The sequence below is a fragment of the Acinonyx jubatus genome, chromosome F2, assembly GCF_027475565.1.
Source record: "Acinonyx jubatus isolate Ajub_Pintada_27869175 chromosome F2, VMU_Ajub_asm_v1.0, whole genome shotgun sequence".
NCBI classification, from domain to species: Eukaryota; Metazoa; Chordata; class Mammalia; order Carnivora; family Felidae; genus Acinonyx; species Acinonyx jubatus.
Genome location: NC_069394.1, coordinates 17873549 through 17892737, shown reverse-complemented (window position 1 = coordinate 17892737; position 19189 = coordinate 17873549). Strand labels below are relative to the sequence as shown.

The window sequence follows — 19189 nt, the reverse complement described above, 5'->3', positions numbered from 1 at the left end:
CACACAACACCTATATCTCTATAAACACAAACAAATACAGAAACGCGAACTCACCCATTCATATGTTCCTAATTCAGAAACTGAACATGTTTAGGGTTTTTTCTGAAACAATTATATATTTTTTTTAACATATATGGCTTAAAACAAAAATTACTTATCATGTCTCACCATCAATGAGTTGCTAGGTTTGATGAGTGGTTCCCCTGCTAGGGCCACCTGGGGTCATATACGTGACCACAGTCACCTGCTTGTCTACCTGGGGCTGGAGGTTCCCACAGGCTTCACTCCTATGTTTGGTGATGGGTGCTGACTATTGACTGGCCCCTCTCTCCACATGGTCTCAGTGTCCTAAGGATGCAAGTGCAGAAGCTTCAAGGCCTCTAGAGGCCCTTCTCAGAAGTCATACAAAATCACCTTCACTGTATTCCACTGGTCAAAGCATATCACAAGGCCAGTTCAAAGTCAAGAGGTGGGAAAACAGACTTCGTGTTAGGAGGAGCTGCAAAGAATTGAGGCCCATTTTAATCCACCAAATTCTTACAGCTGGACATGAGGGCAAGACCTAATAGGGTTCCATTTGGTCATTTGAGCAAGTATTAGAACAGAAGAGGAGCTGAAATATAGCTCTGAGTGAGCCAGGGAAACTTTAAAAAGAGAATATTATTCTCCTGTTCATTAATCATTACAAAAATATTACAAAAATAAATAAATTAGGTACCCCCCACACATAACAGGGAACACTTGCAATCTTAGCTTTTACATCCCAGCAACCTGGTTTCCTTTTAAACCCCTAATTCTGCTTTATGTATAGATGTGTGTATGTTCGTATACGTAGAAATATATAAACATATGTATTATTTACATATACGCATGCTGTTATTCACAAACTGTATACAAGTATATTTCCATGGTGAAAAATATTTTAAAGTTTCAATCCAACTCTTTTATTGTGATTACATAAGAGAGGAAAGTAATTTATGTAAATATAGCCTGAAAGCCTTTCAAAAATTCTCTATAGCACATTTTTGGCTTCTCCCATCATCTGTTGATATAGTGTGTGTGATAAAGACCACACAAGATTTCTAATTGTATATATATTTTAAAATCATGCACACACAAAAAAGTGAAATAAAAGGCAAGGTTGGAAACATTTTCCTAAAGTGTCACTTTAAGTGATTTTTCACTATGGGGTAGATTAACAAAAATACAAAAGACTCTTTGGGTAAAAATAGCACAGATCAGTACAGGAAGACTTTGAAATTTGTGGTTCTTTTTTTTTTTTTTTTTTTTTTTGGAAAATTCAGCATGTGCCTTGCTAACCCTTTATAGTTTCAATTGACCCTGGTCCTATATCTGTCTCATTTCAACTTCCTGTATCCCTAAGCCTAACCTCAAAATACTTAGATCCACACGTACTTTCTTTCCCAGGAGGCAGATGAGTAATCCTGCCAGGTCAATGATCGTCATAAATTATAATTAGATACAGAATGATGCTAACAGGAGATTAACAAAGAAGAGAGACTATTTTTGTGATGCGATCATAAGGATTAAAAAAACATTGATACAGAGTTTAAAAGAGTAATGGTGTAAGTAAATCAACAGATTTTGAGTGGTATATATCACAAATTATATATATCAATATATCCCAGGTTGTTGTATAGATTCCTCCAGTCTCTAGGGCTGCGGATGGCAAACCATGGCCTGTGTGTGCCACAAGGCCAGCTCACTCTCTGTGTTTGTAAATCATGTTTTACTAGAACACACTCAATTATCAATGTATTCTCTGCTGCTGCTTTTTCTCCACGATGGCAGAATTGAGTAGTCATGACAGAGGCCACGTAGTCTGCATAGACTCAGAAAATTACTATAGTCAAGTTTGCTGATCCCTGCTCTAGAGTCTTCCTCCGGCTAGGTCAAGGAGATTAAAAAGTAGCAAATGAAGGCAGGAGGCATCTGGGTTTGCTGGGAATAATATTTTTATCAGGGTATTGTCAAAAATTTGGGGTTTGAATTTTGGATTCTGGACAAGCTATTTAACCTTGGATTCTTCCCTTTCCAAAGTCTCTGCTAACCTAAAGTGAAAGTTGATTAACATTCTAGAACAGCTTTGTGAATTATAAATCTGCAGTGCATGTGTGAATTACTATTAATCATAGTAGTCATTTAGTATTGTTGACCAAAATACTTTTATTTCTTTAGCCTTCTATAAGCTCTGTAGAATTGCAGTTCCCTATCTTCTGGGAATACGGTATGACTGCAGAGTTTGCTCTGACCTACGAATTGGGAATCAAAATGATTTGTGCATTTGTGCAAGAAGTCACCGGGTAGGATCTGGGAACATATTAACTAGAAATGAAGAAAATCCAAATTAGGTGTTAACTTTAGTCAATAATAACGTATCGGCACTGGTTCATTAGTTGTTAGAAATGCACCATGGTCGTGTACAATGTTAACAATAGAGAAAACAGGGTGTAGGGTTGATGTAAACCTTGTCCTATCTTCCTAACTTTTCTGTAAATTGGAAACTATTCTAAAGTAAAAAGGGTTTTGTGTTTTTTTAAAGATTATCTTGACAAGCATTCCTAGGGACTCATACATTTTCTCAATAATCAAGTCTTCAATAATAATCAGGGATTTCGGGGTCACATCAAGGCTTAGAACAAAATGCTTCATTTGCTGTTCACATATGTATCAGTTTTATTAATTTATTTAAATGAATATTGCTGAATATCTGCATTATAACAGATCACATTCCAATCACCATGCTAAATACAGGAGATATGTTGATGAACGGCTTATAGAGTTGAATCAGATTTTATCTTTTCTCATTAATTGAAAAAAAAAATCTTTGGGTCATTCTGAACTGTGGTTGTTTTTCTTCCACTATCGTTACTATAAACTATTTCAGGAGTAAAGTCCTCAGTTTTTAAGGGGTATAACAATTGAGTTCAGGCATCTCTGTAACTGGGGTATTTCTTAGACTTCCTTCTTGCCAAAAGGAATGGATATAAATCTCAACTTGGCCATCTTGGCTCAAAAGCAGAACACAGAGATCATTGTTAAGAGATGAAGTTGTAATGCAGAAGCAGAGAGAACAGAACGGTGCAGCAGGCACAACTCAGTGCAATTCCCTGGGGATAAGTAATTGCCAGCAGATTGTTACTGAATGTATTGAAGACAGAGAGTACCTTCTTAAATTTAGTGAATTTTAAACAAAGACTCCAGAGTAGTTAAAGATAATGAGGACTGAACTTTGTTTGACTGCAAACTAAGGATTGTGCATTCTCCCGGATCCCTGATATGTGCTCTTATACCTAGAAACGCCTGCAGCAATGCAGAAAAAAAACTGAGGCACAGAGGCAAAAAGAAACACAGGAGAATGTGCAAAGTAGATACCAGGGTTTCAATTCTTAGGGCTGAGAAATTTGAAATTGTTATTATTATATATCGTTTATAGTTTGCTTTGTGAACACACACACACACACACAAGATTAAGATTCTGGTAGACTGTATAAAATTCTCAAACCACAGTGTGAAGTTCAGTCAGTCTAAAGTAAGAGAATCTCTCCATGAAACATTCTGTATATATACAGGCTAGTTGGAACTAATCTGACAGTTTCTTTAAAGGCTGTCATTTAGGTTTGCCAGATAATCTGCTATGTGGTTTTGTGTGCATTCTCAGAACAGCACAGTCTAGAATTACTATTTGCATTGAAAGGAGGAAACGAGTTCATATGAGTAAATTCAACTGCCAGATATAACATGGCAAATTAGCATTGGACCAAGATTCAAACCCATCTTCCTAACAGGTACAGCCAAGGTTCTGATGATTAGGGTAGGCAAAATTATGATTCCCTTATCTCCTGCAGAAGATAAGCCTGCTTCAGCTAGAACTGAACACATGTGCTATATTGAACGTAAAATACATATATTCTTACCATGAAACTGCTCAAGATGAGCTAGTTAGAAACAGAAGAGTACAGAGTCTGATTATTTGCCATGGTTTCTTGTGAAACACTAATGTCTTTAATCCAGAATGCATGGGGTAGATTTGAGTGGGATAACTGGGTGGCTGGACCAAAAAAAAAAAACTTCCTTGAGAGCCACAAATGAGTTAGCAGAGTGGTGCTGGGGTCATTAAGTAGGCTATAGATAGAGAGATAGATAGATAGAGATATATAAACATAGATAGATAGATAGATAGATAGATAGATAGATAGATAGATAGATACAGATATATGTATATTCAATCTTGCTTTTCCCCATCTACTACTTGTGTTATTCTTTCTCTTCTTCAGCTGACTTTGGGCATTTTTTTTATATTGAAATATATCAAACATTATAAAGCATATAGGACACATCTGCATGGCTAAATGATAGTAATAAAACCAAAAATGCCAATACCCAACCAAAAGTTTTATGGCCATGAATCTATCTTCTGCCATTGCTTTTCCTCCCTGCAAGGGGTAATCCTAATCCTCAATTTTGTCTCAATTATTTCCGTGCTTTTCTCTGTACTTTTACTACCTATTTCTGTATCTGCATTGAATAAATTATTTAGTTTTTGTTTTGATCCTTTATGTAAATAGGGTAATCATTTATGCTTATTTGCCATCATTATGTGTTTGAGATTCATCCCTGTTGATAATGGATGAATTCTTGTTTCCTGTGGTTACTATTTCAGCTCATGAATACTTCAGTTTATTTAGTCATTTAGCTGGGCTGAACATTTAGATGCATTTAGAATTTCCCAGTATTTTGCTGACACTGCTGTGACTATCCTGGTGCCTGGCCCCTATTCCAGAGTACAGGCTCAGTCTACCTAGGATAATCACCTAAGAGAGGAACTGCTGTGTATTATGCCAGAAACATGTTCAGATTTACTAGGTAATTCCATTTCTCCCCCAAAAGAGTTGTACTAATATGCTCCACTAGCAGGGGATGATAGTCTCCTCTGCCCCACACGCTCATCAACATTTCCTATAATCCAGCTGCATAATTTTATCAAACTGCTCTGTGTGAAATATCAGCTTAGTGGTCTCATTTGTGTTTTTCTGGTAATACAATTGAGCAACATTCTATCGGCTTACGGTCATCTGTGTTTCTATTTCCTGAGAAATGCCTATTTGTGTCTCTTCGTTTTATTTTCATTTCTTTCTTTTTATTAAAGAGGAAGTCTTTATATATTCTGGACGTGGGCTCTCTGTCCATTACATGTGTTAAAAATATCTTCTTCCAATGTGTGGCTTATCTTTTTCACTCTCTTCATGGTATCTTTTAATGATTAAGAGTTTATGTTTTTAATTTTCATGTGGTTACATTTATCAGGCTTTCCCCTTATGTTTTATATTTTTAATGTTCATTATAATTTATTTACATTTCACTTTAGGGGGCTCTTTCTGGCTTGCTGAACTGCGTTCCTCTATTGTGTAGGTCATATTTATACCACCGAAGCCTCCTTCAGCTCAGCCTTCAAGTTTTTCTTTCAGTTCAGTTATTCTCAAAAGTTGTCTGGCCTTCCCTACTTTCCTGTCTGAACCTCCTTTGTGGGGTATTGCCGTAACTAATTGAAAATTATTCTAAATGCCCCCAAAGTCTAAAGAATCACTGCATATTGGCTTAAATATCAGCCTCTCTCCACCAAAGTTACCTCATATCCGGTACACTTCCTGAAAGGTCAGGAACTTGAGGGTTCTCTCTGCGTGTCAACCAATCATAGTCCAAAATCACAGTGATCAGGCGCTGTGAGTACCTTCATCTCATCTGCACAGAAATACTGTATTTTTAAAAAAAGGAAGGAAGATTTGCTTTCTAATCCCACCCAGATCCACATCAAGATGAATCACTTGCTCTGATTTTTAAACACACTTGAATGAATTGTTTACCTTCAAAATGGTACAATTAAAGATCTTTTCAGGTTTCTATTCAGCCATGCAATGCGGCTCTTGGCCCAGGCTTGTTCCTAACCACAAGATCTCCCACCAAACAATAGATGCACAGAATTACTTGCAAGCCTTACAAGAGACATGAATAACCTTCTAAACATTTTTTCCTTGTTATATAAAGGGAAAGGCAGTATTCTGGAGAAATTTTTGGATTATAACTTAGAAGATGTGTACTCTAACCTTAACTCTCATGGTAGAATCATTCCCTGTGCCTCAGTTTCCACATCTGTCAAATGAGGAAGAGTTTCAAAATCTTTTGTTGCTGTTTTTGTTTAAAATACATGTTCAGGGTGCCTGGGTGGCTCAGTCGGTTGAGCGTCCGACTTCGGCTCAGGTCATGATCTCACAGTCTGTGAGTTCGAGCCCCGCGTCGGGCTCTGTGCTGACAGCTCAGAGCCTGGAGCCTGCTTCGGATTCTATGTCTCCCTCTCTCTCTGACCCTCCCCCATTCATGCTCTGTCTCTCTCTGTCTCAAAAATAAATAAACATTAAAAAAATTTTTTTAAATAAAATACATGTTCCATAAGAGACTCTTAAATACAGAGAACAAACTGAGGGTTGATGGGGGTGGGGAAAATAGGTGATTGCCATTGAGGAGGGCACTTGTTGGGATGAGCACTGGGTGTTGTACGTAAGTGATGAATCATGGGAATCTACTCCTGAAGCCAAGAGCACACTGTATACAGTATGTTAGCTAACTTGACAATAAATTTTACAAAAAAAAAAAAAAAAAAAAAAGAGTTGGACGCTCAACCAACTGAGCCACCCAGTGCCCGTTGGATTGTAATTTCTGTATGCTATCCTGAAGTCTTTGACATTTATTCAACATTAATAACCTTTTCACTTTGCAGATAGAGGGAAATACAGAATTTCTTTCTCATATATGAGTTCCTCTTTCTCTACATTTTAGGAGATCGATCTGTTTCTATGTATTTTTCTCCTTAGCTTTGGATGTTTAAGTTCTTTTATCAGCTAATTTTGAGTCACTCCTTTTGGGATACACAGAACAAGAGGGACTTAGAGGTAGGGACTATGAAATAGAGGTAAAATGGGTGCTTTTCACTCAATAAATATTTTATTGAGTACCTAATATGTGCTAGGTATTCTTTCAGTTGCTGTGGTGCCTCAGTGAATAAAAGATTCCCTGCAAAACAAAATTAAATAAACACATATTCACTGTTTTAACACTGTTTCCTGAAGTAAAGACCTCACGGTTTCAAATGCTAAGTCAGGATATGTCCTCTTTATTGGTTAAGCAGATTAATTGCTGGGTGGGGGGTGGGTAGGAAAGCCCCTCAAACCCTTGATACTTTGGGATAGGGTTGGAGACAGTTCACCAGGTTGACTAAATATGACTGGACATAGTATCTTACTCCAGACACTGACCTCATTTACCACCGTGGAAGGAAACAAACTTAATTCTGTCCAGCTGTATTTTCCAGCCTTTCCACATTTTCATTGTCAGTGAGCTCAGACAAAACTCAGCATTATTTTCAATAGAAGTTGGCCTTGATTATAGACCAGTATACCAAATTTCAGATGCATCCCCAAAGAAGAAAGCATTTTCATTAAAACATGTTTGATTTTAGAGCCTTGCAATAAACCTTTTTTCTTTACTCCCTCCTCCCTCCACAGATATATAAAACAAATTCTGAAATACAAGACAGAAAGACCATAGTAAAGTTCTTCTTGAATGCAGAAAGTACAGTGTGAATGCCCATGTGCATGCTTACAATGGGATAAGAATCTCAATAGTCATTCTAGTCACTCATCTAAAAGTTTTTATTGAAGATCAGTTTATGAAAACGGCATCAGGCTAACTCTTGTCCTGGCTCCCATGAAACTTCTAATGGGAGAGAAAAACTCTAGAAGAGTTTTAAGCAGGCATTGTTGCTCAACCTAGAGATGTCTAAGAAATACACTTTCATTGTCTATAGCTTAATATTTGCTTCCAAGTCCCCACTCTGCTGGAGGAATGAGGGTTTTATGCCTCTAGAGTTATGCCACTGGTTGTGGGTCATGTAGGGTCACCACTAAGGTCCTCAGCCCTAGTCTGGGTGAACCTAGGATCACCACTCTCTGAGATTCATGGCCCCTTTGGGTCTTGTAGTTTTCTCTATCGTTTCTGTGTTATGTTTAGAGCAAAGTCATGTTTTATTAGAATTTCTAGTTGTCTAGTCATCTTGTACAACCATGTCTTCCATGGGTCTTTCTTGTTTCCCCAACAGAGCAGCCAGGAAGTGGTGCTCTGACCTCTCTGCCCCCCACAGCTGTCTTTACCCCGCATAAGGCCTGAGTGGTGGGTTGGGTGGCTGGAGTTCTTTCTAGTCTTGGATAAATTTTTCTCACTTCCTGATTCCATCCAGGATACCTGTTCTCTGAAGAGATTACATTTAAAACAGATTTAAAGAGGGGCACCTAGGTTGCTCAGGCGGTTAAGCATCTGACTTCGGCTCAAGTCATGAACTCACGATTTGTGAGTTCGAGCCCTGCGTCAGGCTCTGTGCTGACAGCTCAGAGCCTGGAGCCTGCTTCAGATTCTGTGTCTCCCTCCCTCTCTGCCCCTTCCCCACTTGCACTCTATCTCTCTCTCAAAAATTAATAAACATTAAAAAATTTTTAATTAAAAATAAAACAGATCTAAAGAGATACAAGATCCAGTCATTCAGATTGAGAGAAAAGCATGTTTAGTAGATTCAGCAAGATTTGGTTGTGTTTGGAGAACTACTCTAAATATCACTTCAACTATTCACTGCAATAACTCCATGAGATAAGTACTTCTGACTTTATTAATAAAAATTGAAGTTCATATTGTAAAGTGGTGCCAAAAGTTCATAGCTAATATATACGAAAGTAACTATTTTAATTGGGATACCTCATAGGACTGAAAAGAAAAATATGTGAGATGGGATAAACCAGGGTACCTGCCTTTGGAATAGAGGAAGAGATTCACTGAGAGGTATATAAATGAGTCCCGAAGAATGAAAAGTTGAAAGACAAGCTTCAGGTTATGAGGATGCTGTGTGTGAAAACCCTTAGATGATAAAAAGGTGAAATGTTTGATGAAGCAAATGAAGACTGGAGTTGTAATATCAGGCATGAAGGCAGCTGTGCCCCAAAGCGAGCCTAAAGAATAAGGCCACAGAGATGCAGCCCAGCCTTGAGAACCAGGATGAAGTTTGCAACTTCAGATTGCCTCACGGTGACCTTATTATATGGTTCTAACTCTACCATGAAAAAAAAAAAAAAAGAGGAAGAAGAAGAAGAAGGCTCTTGTTAGTTTCCTATTGCTGCGGTGACACATTCCCACAAACTCAATGGCTTAAAACAATGCAAATTTATTTTATAGTTTTTTGAGATCAGAAGTCCAAAATTGTGTCTTACGGAATTAAAATCAAGGTGTCGGCAGGACTGCATTCCTTTTGGAGGCTCCAGCAGAGAATCCATTCCTTTTGCTCTCCTGCCTCTAAAGGCTGCCCACATGCCCTGGTCCATGGCCCCCTTCCAGTAATGACATCACTCTGACCTCTGATTGCATCCTCCTGCCATCTCCCTCTCTGACTCTGAGCCCCCTGCCTCTCTTTTATAGGGGCTTTTGTGATTGCATTTGGCCCACCCAAGTAATCCAGAATAACCTCTCCACTTTACAATCTTTAACTTCTGAAGACCTGCAAAGTCCCTTTTATCATGCAATGTAACATTCACAGATCCAGCATCATTAACCCACAGACATCTTTGGGGGGCCATTAAAATGCTGAAAGAGTTGTACTTTTTATGGAACCAAATAAATTACATTGTATGGGTACAACATTGAATAGTAAACGGAGTATACCAGAACAATATTCAGTGGTAAAAAAAATATATATATATGGACTGGGATAACAATGAGCTAGATCCTATTTTGCAAAACAATTAACTATTAATTAACTATATATATATGGGTTAAATAACTTGAGGACTGATGATGGACATTTATTTTTTTTCTCCTACAAGAAAAACTATTCAGAGGGATGGCATAGATTCAAATGAGAAATATCTACCCCTTTATTAAAGAAAGAATCCAGATGAAAGAGTGGCAACTGATTTAGCAGATGTGCTGGGTATCTTCCCTTTGTCCTTGCACATCTACTTTCTACCTTTTCCCACTCTGGTATCTCTCCCAGAAATCTGTCCTTCATGAACTCCGTCAAAGGGTGCTCTTGCCCCCTGACTTCTGATTGGGCTACTCCAATAGGGATCCTCAGAAAGAAATTTTTCGGGTTAGGGAATCTATTCTCCCTGGCACCTTACTTGTTGGTTTGCTTCAGATTATCTTATCCCTGCATTAAAAGCAACTCTCGTTAAAAACCTCTCTCTTACTGGTTTCTCCTCGTTACTGTCTTCCTCCATCCGTTGGGTCTTCCCTGTTTTTTGTGGCTCCCTGGACTCTGCTCACAGCTTTGTTAATTTTATTAAAGCTTCTTTACATAATCTTATTTCGTAAAAAGCCATCTGTTTCTTGCTGGGGCTCTCACTGATGCAGTATGTCAGAGAGAACCATACAACCAAAAACATGTAAGAAAACTATGGGTGAAAGAAGAGGTGATATATGGTAAAGAATGCAGGTGGGGCTCACAACTTGGAAGCAGCAGACAAAATGGAAAATGGAAGTGAATAGAAACAGAGGTGTCACATAAAAATTCACATTGGGGAAGAGTTCAGACTATTTCTCGCCTCCTCAAACAGATTCCAGCAGGCAGGCTGCTACTATGCATGTAAGAAAATATATGAGAGCAAAATATAAACTTTTTTTTTTCAAGTAAGTACCCATAAGATTTATTTCACATGTACCTGTTCTAAGTAAGGTACTCTAAGGTGTGCTCCAGCAAAACAAGAGAAGAAGAAAAAAAAAAGTAATAATCAAAGAAGATATGGGATCTGTATAAGAGGGAGAAGAGTAAAAAGATGTCCCAGGATGACATCTTTGCCTCCGGTTGGAAAGCATCTGGTTCAGAGTGGAGTAGGAGAATGGAAGTCTCCAAGAAATAAGAGTTGTTTACATGCTCTTTCAGCCTTACTTAGAAGCTTCATATGTGTTCCTATTTTAAAACAAATAAAAATTGACAACTATATGTTAAGATACTGATTTGTCATGATTGTGACAAATTATTTTCCCAGTGTATCGTGGACAATTAATGCTTTCATTATTATCTTGATGTGGCATAGAAGTTTGAAGTTTATATTTAGTTAAACACTTGAAATACTTCCTTATGATTTCTTCTATCATATTTCTACATGGAAAGTTTTACTGGTATAAGGTCTAGTCAAATATGTAACTATTGCTGCAATTATTAGGCTCCTTTCCCAAAGCTTCTCTCAACCCATTGCTGAGGCCTTGTTCCTGCTTCTGGTCTGTCAGATGGACAGAATGGCACCACCATGAAAGTTTCAACTGACACCAATGTTGAAGTGTGATGAACTGATTGAAACCCAGAGTTTCAGCTCTCAGACACAGAGCAACTATTCTGGTCATCTATTGCTACAGAGCGAACCAGCCACACAACTCGGTGGCTTAATGTAGCAACTTAGCATTATCTCTCATGGTTCTGGAGGCCGGGAGGCTCAGCGGTGTATTTCTCATTTGGTATTTCTCATACAATTACAGTGGGGTTGCAGATGGGGCTGGAGTCATAGGCAGGCTTCTTCACACACATGTCTGGAGTCTGAGCTAGCGTGGCTAGCACAGCTGGGACCTGGTGCAGCTCTCTATATATAGCCCCTCCACATGTCTAGCATGATGGTCTCAGGGCTCCAAGAAAGAATGTTCCAAGGAAGTGGAAGCTGCCAATATTGAAGGAGTTGGCCTGGAAATTGGCCTAGTGGCCTGTTGACAATATCCTATTGGTCGTAGCAGTCACGGATCTCACCCAGATTCAGAGTGGGAGGTGTTTCACTACAACTGGATTTGCACGGATTCCATCAAAAACTAGGACAATATGCAAGTGAATCCTTACTCATCATGTGGAGCGTATGTTGGGGAAAGGCAAGAGGCTGACAGTTCCTGATGAGGTTAAGTATTTGTATTTCAATTTGAAAATATCACCTAAGAAACCAGTGTCTTGGTAGATAAATGATCAAAATCTGAAGAAATTATATTTGAACCTTTGAATTATAAACACAACAGACATTTATATAAGTCTATACTTAGTTGGTTGAGTGGCCTATTCTTGGTTTTGGCTCAAGTCATGACTTCATAGTTTGTGGGTTCGAGCCCTGCATGAGACTCCATGCTGAAGGTGCAGGGTCTGCTTCGGATTTTCTCTCCCTCTCTCTGTGCCCCTCTCCTGCTCATACTGTCTCTGTTTCTCTCAAAATAAATAAATAAACTTAAAAAATAAGTCTACATGGAAGCTTTAATTCAAAATCTGACTTCTAGAGTCTATTAGCTTTTAACAAGGTTAATTTAACAAGGTTAGTTTTCAGGGGCACCTGGGTGGTTCAGTTAGGTGTCCAACTTCAGCTCAGGTCATGATCTCCCAGTTCATGAGTTTGAGCCCCACATCAGGCTCTCCACTGTCAGCACAGAGCCTGCTTCAGATCCTCTGTCTTCTCTCTCTGTCCCTCACCTATTTGTTCTCCCTCTCTATCAAAATAAATAAACTAAACAAAAAAAGGTTAATTTTCAGAAATGCAATTCTGGCTGATGGATGGTGGAAGAAATAAAATTTAGTGCTTGATTTGAACAGGGGCACTTATTAAATAATCCCACAGAAACAAACAAAAAAACCCAACAACCAGTATTCTTGAATTATATTCCAACCACTATAAGGAAACCTCCTACAATCACAACCAAGCAGATAGTGTACATATGAGAAAACTGAGGAATGCCTATCATGCTGACCCACAGCATTCAATCTCTCCAATAGACACAAAAAATGTAAAGTTATGAAATAAGCTGTGGAAGAAGAGATCCTCTGAATCATTGGCAGTAGTTGAAAGAATTTGTCGACTGGCAATTAGCAGGGAAGCTCCAACCTCCTCACTGCCTAGCAGTTCATGTAATCTAAGAATCAGCTTGGCCCCTGCGAGCTAACCGTACCACTGAGAAGGTGATGGCTCACAATAACTTTGACATCACACCTGGAGGATGTCCCTATTGCCAGCCCTCTACTCCAAATTTCTATGTGCGTCTAAATAATTTGGAGATCCTGGTAAAACATGGACTCTTAGTTGATCTGGGTTCAGCACAGAGATTCTGCATTTCTAACAAGCTCCCAGGCGATGCTGATAGGGCCAGTTGGTGGACCAGCCTTTGAATAGCAGGACTCAGCCAACATATCATTTTAGTGAACTGTTATGACTGTAAATAAACTTGAGACTGAAGTTTTTATGATTCAAAGGCCAGTGAAGTGAGACAGCAAGTCTCATTATGGAAATTAAATAAATTACATATAAAGCTCAAGACTTCTAAAGCTGATAGAGACCTTACAAATTGTTTAATAAATTAACTGAAATTAAGGAAGATGACCCAATCAGTAATAAGTCACAGCTGTGCAACGTGTGCTAGTCTGTCTCTGGTGACCATAAGATGGCTACAAACCTCGAGAAGGGATTATCAAATTGTATGAGAAGATCAAAGGTCTGATGACATCCACAACAATTTTCCACAAAGCTCATCATAAATGTAGTGACAAAAATGTAGAATCACTACAATGACAGGTTTATAACATTATGGCATATTCCACTGTGATTACAAAGAGCTCACTTGTGTCATTATTATGATAAAGATCTCACTTAAGAAAAGAAATATCACATGCCCACTTTCTTGTTTTGGCAAGCCACTCATACTGCTCTCTATTACAGAAGAAAATTTAGCATGAGATAACAAGTCTCCACCCAGCCATGCACATCTGTCAGATCTTTCTCATACACACCCTTTGTGGTGGGTTGAGTGTAACATAGCCTCAGGCTCTATCACTCTGCCCTTAATTAGGTGAGAGAATTGACTAACACATAAGAGATAGTGTAGCATCTAATATTAAGGTGTGTGTGTGTGTGTGTGTGTGTGTGTGTGTGTGGGTGTGGGTGTGTGTGGGTGCGCGCGCGTGCACACCGTGTGTGCACGCTGGCATACCTATCTATGTATTTATTTGTATCTTTCTAGATGTCTGGATAAACAAAACCTTTTTTAAGAAGTCTCTGGAATTTGAATTAGATCAGAATAAGTCAAGAGAAGTGAATGGGAGACTTTTCAGAACTGGCTTAGGGGAAAGGGATTTTTTTTTCAGAGGAGTTTTATAGGAGAATCAATCGGTCATTTGGTTGAGTCTGTTTTCCCAGAAGGGGCCTGGAGAAATAAAGCTCTGGCTACTCAAGTCTCTCCAGAATGATCCTTAGCTTTGGTTAAAAAAGCTGCAGTGTCTGCTACTTATCTATAGGGATAAGTTGATCTAGGAATCAAGTGTGGTTTAAGAGAGTGTCTAGAATCCAGTGACAGAAGGCTGTGTGTACAGTGGCTATGAGAAGACACGGAAGTTCTATGAACTTCACAGTATTCATTATTCATATAAAATGGGGATACATGACCAATTGACCGTGGGGTATGGCTCACACTGATCATTTAATGAAAGTGTCTGAATACTTAAAGTCATGACAGACTGTCAAAAAACTAACCTGGTTACTAAGTCAGCTGTGCTGGGTTTTCTTCTCACTGGCTCTCCGCAACCTCAGTGTCTGAGAAAAAAACCCATGACTTGTTCTATGAGTGCAATGCTTGGGATAAGTGGGATTAATGTGGGGTTATTACTTTATGTTTGGAAATTTCCATACAATGGAGGCCTTATCACTTCTACTACACAAGTGACTTACTCTCCCGAATGGGGAAGTCATTTGTGCCATCACTGTTCTGGATGAAGGCAGAGTCCTCAAATGTGAAACTTGCTCCTCTAAGATGCCAAGCTATTCTTGGTCACAGGCAGGAAAACAGGAAAACACTGAGGTATTGAAATGTTCTGGAAAGTGTTCCCTTGACCTAGGGAATTAGCTTCTGCCATGTGGAAGATGACCAGGAATTAGAAGGTAGCGATAAATCCAGACGGAAGATGATATGCCAGAGATTAATGTCAACGTACTTACATTTATAGCACTCTTTGACTTTCCTTGACTACAGTTATCCTCTCTTCCAATGCTTTCCTAACAAAAATAAAGAAGTTTAGTTACAAACATTGGTCTGCAAAGACAGAAGATAAGCTGCAGTAGGATAGACAAATGATGGAGATATACACTCTTTTCCTGCTTCTCTCCACTAAGGACAAGCTGATCTCTTCATGCTGGGGTCAAGTTTACTCGAAGCGGGTAAGTAGCTCTCAGGAAGTAGCTTCTGATAGTGGGAATCAGAAGCCCACTGTGAGTTCTTTCTTTTTCCTTCTGAATAGAAAGACATCCTTCACAGCACCAACTAACCTTTTACAAGTATTTATCTCAAAAAGGCAGTAAAGATATTTGTTTTGGGCTCTTGCCATTGACTAAAACATAATGACCTCACCAGATAAACCACTGTGTACTTTCCAGGAAGTAATATAAAGGATAGCAGTCAAAGAGTAATGAAAGATGAGTCTTATGTTTTCCTCTACGTATAGCAGAGTTGAAAAAGTATCCATCGATGGAAGTCCAGTGGTTGTGAAGTTGTGGTCAGGGCAGCCTGATGTAAAATTGTGAAATCATGATTCCACTTCATATGCCTGTTATATTTTTGAAATCCACAGGACACTTGTGCAATCCCATCCAAAGTTCCCCACAGCCTGCCATTACTCCCCTTTTTCAGATGAATGAACCAAACCTCAGGATGGGCAACTGACTTGCCAAAGTCCTATAAACTCTTACAGATAGAACCAGAACAAGAGCCTAAGCCTTCTGATTCTTTCTATGACTTTCAAATGTATAACAGCTCTTTCTACAGTAGTAGCTGGGTGAAGGACAAGAAATGGGACAAAAATCTGGGTATCAACTTAGTATATACATTTCCCTAATATGCCTTCAGAGACTCACAAAGGGCATATACTCCAATCTTCCTCCATTGAGTAGAAACTATGTGACAAATGTAAAGCACAATAGACCTACGATAGAAGTCCAAACACTGGCATCATACATAGTTGAAAACCTCACCTACAGTAGATAAGAGATACCAGTTCATCACACTGTCCTCTGGTCCTACCCCCAGTCAGTGAGAGAGTCCCTTTTCAATCTGGAGTGAACACCTTACAAGTTTGTACTGGATGAGGGTGGGGAAGTGAGAAAGGGATTATTTCCATGTTCTGCTGCAGCAAGTTCCCTTGTTGTCTGCCTTCGGTTGGGTCTCTGCTAAAATCCAAGCTGGGCTGATGTGTTGACACAGTGGATGCCTACAAAGCTTTTCCTAACACCTAGCTGAGGATATTGAAAGCATAGCAGAGGAACAAGAATCAGTTCATGAATTAGGTTTGATCCAGTGCCTGACCAAGGCAGTATTTCACAGGAAACACTGTCATGCAAAAGAAGCTTTAAGGGCCTTTGGCTCTGGCTCAAACCCAACAGCAAGGAATGCAAATGTTTTGTGAGTAGTTGGAGTAGATAATATCTTTCCGGTAGGGAAAAAAAAAAAGCATTTGGCAGATCTAGCACCCACAGAGTCTCAGAAAGCAATGTGCTGTTGACCAGACAATTCCAAAACAGACCCTAACCCTGGCAAGGATGAAAGCCAATGATATCTTGTTCCTCCCATCACCCGTTCAAGTTCCTCACCTGCTTCTGGGGAGTTCACAGAGCATACCTATCTTCTTGTGTTGGGGTTAACTAATTTGCTTTTTTATTTTAAATTTTTTTTTAACATTTATTTATTTTTGAGACAGAGAGAGACAGAGCTTGAACAGGGGAGGGGCAGAGAGAGAGGGAGACACAGAATCAGAAGCAGGCTCCAGGCTCTGGGCCATCAGCCCAGAGCCTGACGCGGGGCTCGAACTCACAGACTGAGAGATCGTGACCTGAGCTGAAGTTGGACGCTCAACCGACTGAGCCACCAAGGCGCCCCTGCTTTTTTATTTTAATTCTGAAGAAAATCCTACTTGGAACCTAGCATTAAAAATGTAGAAAGTGCAGCACCTGTGTGGCATAGTCGGTTAAGCATCCAACTTCAGCTCAGGTCACGATCTTGCGGTTTGTGAGTTCCAGCCCCATGTCGGGCTCTGTGCTGACAGCTGGGAGCCTGGAGCTTCGGATTCTGTGTCTCCCTCTCTCTCTGCCCCCCGCCCCCACTCATGGGCGCACACAAGCGCACGCACGTGCACATACACACACTCTCTCTCTCTCCAAAATAAATAAACGTTAAAAATCTTTTTAAAAATATAGAAAGTAATAACTTTAATTTAAAAACTTAAAAAATATAGAAAGTGAAAAGCTACCAACTAGTTTTTCAGATAAGGAATTAGAAACTCATAGGTGTCAAAGACTCTTTCCGTGGTCTAGACAATCAGTGGCAAAGCTAATGATAATAAAAGTTATATGTGTATGGTGTTTATTACGCACCACACACTGCAAAGCAGTTCACACAATATTTCTTAAAATTCCATCACAATTCATTTACTTCTGCGAATAAAGAATATGAGAATTTGAGAAGTGAAATCATTTGCCTCAATTACAATAAGCTGCAGTGATGAATTTCAACCCCAAGATAAGATATGAGCAAGCTATGCTTGATGCGGCCTATGTGCTGGGTTACAATTCCAGAGCACTCAGTTTGCTGACTAGCTCAAGGCCACAGAGCTAGAGAGCTTGTGGTCCCCTAAAGAATTGATCATGGGGTAAAATGTGATGTAGCCTATCTCTTTGTACTATTCTCTGTCTCGTATTCTCTCTTTCTCTCATATTCCCCCTCTCTTTTTCCCCCCTTCCAGTCGTCCTAAAGCCAGCTGGCCTGGATAATTATTAAGTTAAAAAACCAAAAAGAGGGTGGCCTGGGTGGCTCAGTTGGCTGAGTGACTGACTCTCGATTTCAGCTCAGGTTATGATCTCACAGTTTGTGAGACCAAGCCCTGCGCTGGGCTCTGCATTGACATTCTCTCTTTTCCTCTCTCTCTGCCCCTCCTCCACTCGTTCTCCCTCTCCCTCTCCCTCAAAATGAATAAACATTAAAAAAAAACAAAAAAAAAGGGATATTCCAGGTATTAAAATTATGTATATTTTCAAACTGCTTCAATACCACCCTTATCTTCATTTCATTTGGAACTCTTCTAATTTTTGATATCACCTAAGATTATCAAGCACCATAAAACATCCTCCATTTTAGAGCCCTTCATTATTTTTGCTTCTGGATCATTCATGGAAAACATAGCTTATCTTGCATAACTCCTCCTCTAAAAAAACCTTCCATGCCTTTTCCTTTGCTCTGGTTTAGTTCGTTACTCTAAGACTGGGTTTTAGGACTCTCCATTATAGACACTCATCCTCCTTCTCGTCCTGACTGTGTCCTCTGTGTCCTATGAGTGGATCCCAGAGCCAGGCTCTCTGCACTTTGCTTTCCAGATTTGCATACTTCTGATCTCTGAGCTTTCACTTATTCTGTTTCCTCTCAATAGAGTAATAAATACTTCTTTCTCTACTTCCTCTTCCACCACTTCTTTCAGTGAAAGCCCCACACATCTGTCAAACTACATCACACAAAACATCTCCCACATGCAGATTTTTCTGTTCTCATCTTCCCAAAACAGGATTTGCCTCCTTCCTTCTATCAGTTCCCCACAGGACTCTTTTCCCCAGAAGCCAACTCGAAAGACTTTCATGAAGGATTTTTTTTTTCTTTCATAATCAAGATTTTATTGGTTGGAAAATGTGGGATGCTTCACAAATTTGCTTGTCACCCTCCTGCAAGGGCCACACTAATCTGCCCTATATAGTTTCAATTTTAGTGTATGCGCTGCCCAAGGGAGTATCGCATGAAGGCATTTTATTGGGGAAGCGAAGGAAGCAGGATTGTGCAAAGAAGAAGCTGGGCTGCAATACCGTCTCTACTGGGCACACAGTCAATCCCTTGGGGAGCTCTGGAGCTGCGAGCAAGAGAGTCAGGGACTATACCTCCCTCTGCCCACCAGTCATTGGCTGTGAAGACCTTGGGCAAGGACCACAGAGGGAGTATTTAGCCATGAACTGTCAGCTGTCAGTACTCCTGGGGGAATGAATTACCTCCATCTGAAAAGGATGGAACACAGGGATAGAAATGTGAGTGGCACACCACA

General features: G+C 39.6%; 1 long non-coding RNA gene and 1 other non-coding gene across 2 annotated transcripts in view; both read right to left on the bottom strand.

Annotated features, from left to right (window-relative positions):
* Window positions 1–15118, bottom strand: part of LOC113600469 (uncharacterized) — a 112607-nt gene extending 97489 nt beyond the window's left edge. Inside the window, exon 1 of the long non-coding RNA XR_003421458.2 lies at window positions 15060–15118. This is a non-coding gene — a long non-coding RNA (uncharacterized LOC113600469). The remainder of the gene's footprint in view (window positions 1–15059) is intronic.
* Window positions 15119–18779: 3661 nt separating this feature from the next.
* Window positions 18780–18889, bottom strand: LOC113600725 (U6 spliceosomal RNA). The gene has a single exon (XR_003421838.2). It is a non-coding gene; the product is annotated as a U6 spliceosomal RNA (small nuclear RNA).
* Window positions 18890–19189: the final 300 nt, after the last annotated feature.